The 3,459-nt window shown below is 36.0% G+C and overlaps 1 long non-coding RNA gene across 1 annotated transcript; it reads right to left on the reverse strand.

Annotated features, from left to right (window-relative positions):
• Nucleotides 1-558: 558 nt before the first annotated feature.
• LOC149264605 (uncharacterized) lies at nucleotides 559-1,499 on the reverse strand. The gene is made up of 2 exons (XR_016250111.1): nucleotides 1,154-1,499; nucleotides 559-1,016 (listed from the first exon to the last, which is right to left on the reverse strand). It is a non-coding gene; the product is annotated as an uncharacterized LOC149264605 (long non-coding RNA).
• Between the last annotated feature and the right edge of the window lie 1,960 nt (nucleotides 1,500-3,459).

A 3,459-nucleotide genomic window follows, 5' to 3' on the forward strand; every position in this document is an offset into this window, starting at 1 on the left:
AGGACCTATTCCCGGAAAGCAAATAACGTAGTATGAGAACCCAGTAAGGATATTACAGAACTCTGTATCACTTACTCATACAACGAACCCATATAAACAGAGAAATTAATAACATGCTTACGAAGTAGATAACAATTAATAACAGGTCGACAAAGTAAATAACCATGTACCATTAAGGTAACTGTTTCAATAGTCGTAAAATACAGAAGTAGTAGTACCTGAAATATGCATAATGGGTTCAGACCTGTTCTCAAAACCTGACCCCGTACCTATGCCCTACCTCACAAGAGGAGCACCATTATGAGATGGTCGGCAGAAGCCAGAAGGAACGGGGTAGGGAGCCGACGGTTCGTCGCTAAAACAAACAATGATTTACATATGTAAACGGAGACTTCAAACCATAAATGTAACCTTTTAACAGCATGCAAACTCAGAATGATAACTCCCACTATAAATAGCGATTTACAGGAATGTTGTAAGCGATTAAATTTAGTAGAAATTCATTGAAAGGATATAATCTTTAAAATAAAAGAGATATCGGTAATAACCAGCAAGAACTTTAAAGGAACATTACAAGGAAATGATACCCACTTTGAATACATATGTATAACCGTTAACCAGTCAAAAAGTGAAATTACAATAGCTTAATCTTCTTAAATATAAGGTTTCGCCGCAGGGTTTAACCCTTGGCTCTGTTCCAAAACTATCAAACAGAAAATGCATGTGACGGCACAGCCCGACAAGTCTTGGTCGCTGTAGCGACTCAGGGGGGTAAACAAATAATACCACGGAAAACCCGAACGGGATTCCCGTCTAACCATTAAGACAAGAAACTCAGAATAACAATAATGGATACAGTAGCTTGAGAATTTCCTCGACAGCATGTCCAGTGCGGATTGAAACTCTCAGAAACTCCCTTATTCAAGATTAGGGCGTTGTTCCTCTTACCGGAAGCAGGAAGGAGAAAGGAAGAGCAGTGTTTCACCCCGCGCTGGCCACGGCTTTTGTTCCTGTACCTGTAACAGAGGGAAAACCAGAAAAGACATGAGCAAAGAAAAAAGAACGAGAACCCAACTCTTATCTAGTAACAGGTAAGGAAAAAAAAAACAATATTTTAAGGAATAACGTGCTGTGAGTTAGGAGGCGAGGTTACCATGGCCGAGGCTGGCTGGTGGTCCTTCATTTCCACCGTGAACAATATGCAGAAATCAATTCGGAGTCAAGGCGAAACGCTTGAGAACACCAGGGATCAGAACTCTGCGGAAATGAGCGGCAAGATTGCCAAATGCAGACGAGGGAAACTCTTAAGGTTTCTATTCCACTCCCGGCCACAATCGACCGTTGATTTGGACAACTCCATCTCCACCGTCGGTGAAATGGCGCGGACTCCACTGTCACATGGCCCATACGTGCCTTGTACGAGATGCACTGACTGCCGACGGCGCTGGGGATGGGGTAGCAGACCTGTAAGCCGCAGCTCAAGCCAGCTGGCTGGCCTTCACATGGCACCATGCCAGATGGGCATCGGATGCAGCATACAAATTAAAGTGTTAAGGAGCGGTGACCGGATAGCGTTCGTCGGAGCCAAATATATCATCGTTATCCTAAGTTAGATTTTCCGGAAAGATGCTGGCACAAATAACTACAGTTGACACTGAAAAACTCATAATGATAATTCGTATGGCCGCAGGACGAGAATTAAATAAAAATCCAAAGCATTTAATCAATGAAAAGGGTAAAGCGTATTCCAGCAAACCAATGGATCCTTCTCGAGTCATGGTGTGCGATAAACAAAAATAATTAAACGTATTATTAATTTTTTCAAAGCGTATTGCTAACTTCAATCCTGTCCATGTATTAATAATACCAAGGTTAAAATCTTAGATATTCATTGCCGTGTATGTTAAACGTTGTGATCACAAATTTTACTTGTCATTAAAATATTCATATGTTGTTACTATTATACAAGTAAATAATTTTTTTTTTTATGGTAGGTCGTTACAATAATTTAAAATCATTAGGATTACGAATATTTTTAATCAACATAACGTGATGAATAACTATAAAAAAATTGTAAGAATTATTATTGAATGTATATTTGAAAGTTATAAATTTTAACAATTTCTTTTTAAATTTATATAATTCAACAATACAAATTAGTATGATAAATGAATGTGATCATAATTTTTTTTCGTATATATTTAGGACAATATCACAAAACTCTCCTCCAAATTGAGGAAATCTATGTTTTAGAAATTAACTAGTCAAATCTATATTTTATGATAGAATTTTAAATATTTGTATTTTTATATTTTATTATGTTTGTACCATGACTTTACGCAATACCATTTGTAAAAATCAGACTTCAAGTAAATTGAATATTACATTTTTATCCCTCGTAGATTTAGTATAGAAAAAAATATTACAAATAGTATCCATTAAGATATATTTCAAAAATACTAAGTTGAATCTTTATCTTTTATTTTACATTTATGTTAAATTTAATAAAATTATTTTTTGAAAGGATATCTTAGTATTTGTAGTATATAATTATAGTTTCTTATTGACATTTTAATTTACATCTATGGTTTTTAACAAGTGTTATCAAACAATATACACCTTCTAAATATAAATAAATATGACACAATCATACCATTTTAAATATATATCACAAATAATTATCGAGATGACCATGACAAGATCACAAATAATTTTTGGAAAGCACCATCATCTAAGGTACATTTTAGAATAAAAAGTTTTCACATTTGCATTTAATATATATTTAAATAATACAAATAATAAAAAAATCACTAGCAACTATAATCATGTCCCGGATTAAGATGATTCTACAAAAAACATGCAACCAACCATGTCGGCATGACTTCATCCCTTAATGGCTTGAGCACGGGGGCGATCCCATTCAGGTTCTCATGATGAGTACATTCAATGTACAAGTGAAGGTGGAAATCATGTGACCCCTAAGCACTCTCACCAGGCTCAAGACATGATATCTTGTCTCGCTCTCTAGGAAAACAATCATTCATATATTAACTATGCTCTACAAGTTGTATATATATTCCATATCTATTGGTCTCCAACACATAGCTCCGTCATCCTTATCAGCCTCAAAAAATGGTATTTGGATTCCTTGCTAGCCTCAATTAGAGGTTGTGATCACCTCGATCTATTTCTCAACATTGCCAGTGTTTATCTTTGTTATATTTTCTCTTTGCCTAACTTCGCTAGTTGTTCTTTTCTGTCCTCGTGGACATTTTAGGTCTCTATTTTCCACCTTTGCTACATTTTTTGGGCAGCAGAGGCCAAGGAACATAGTGCAATCCTCTCTCTAGTTCATCCATGGTTCATGCAAGAGCACATATTCAACATGGAAGACATGGACGTGATATGCTCAACATCCCCCAATGTGGAATGCTCTAAGCATGGAGTAATATGATGTGG

This window comes from Pinus tabuliformis, chromosome 6 (assembly GCF_031772625.1).
Source record: "Pinus tabuliformis cultivar Carrire ecotype Pingquan chromosome 6, CPIR1, whole genome shotgun sequence".
Lineage (NCBI taxonomy): Eukaryota > Viridiplantae > Streptophyta > Pinopsida > Pinales > Pinaceae > Pinus > Pinus tabuliformis.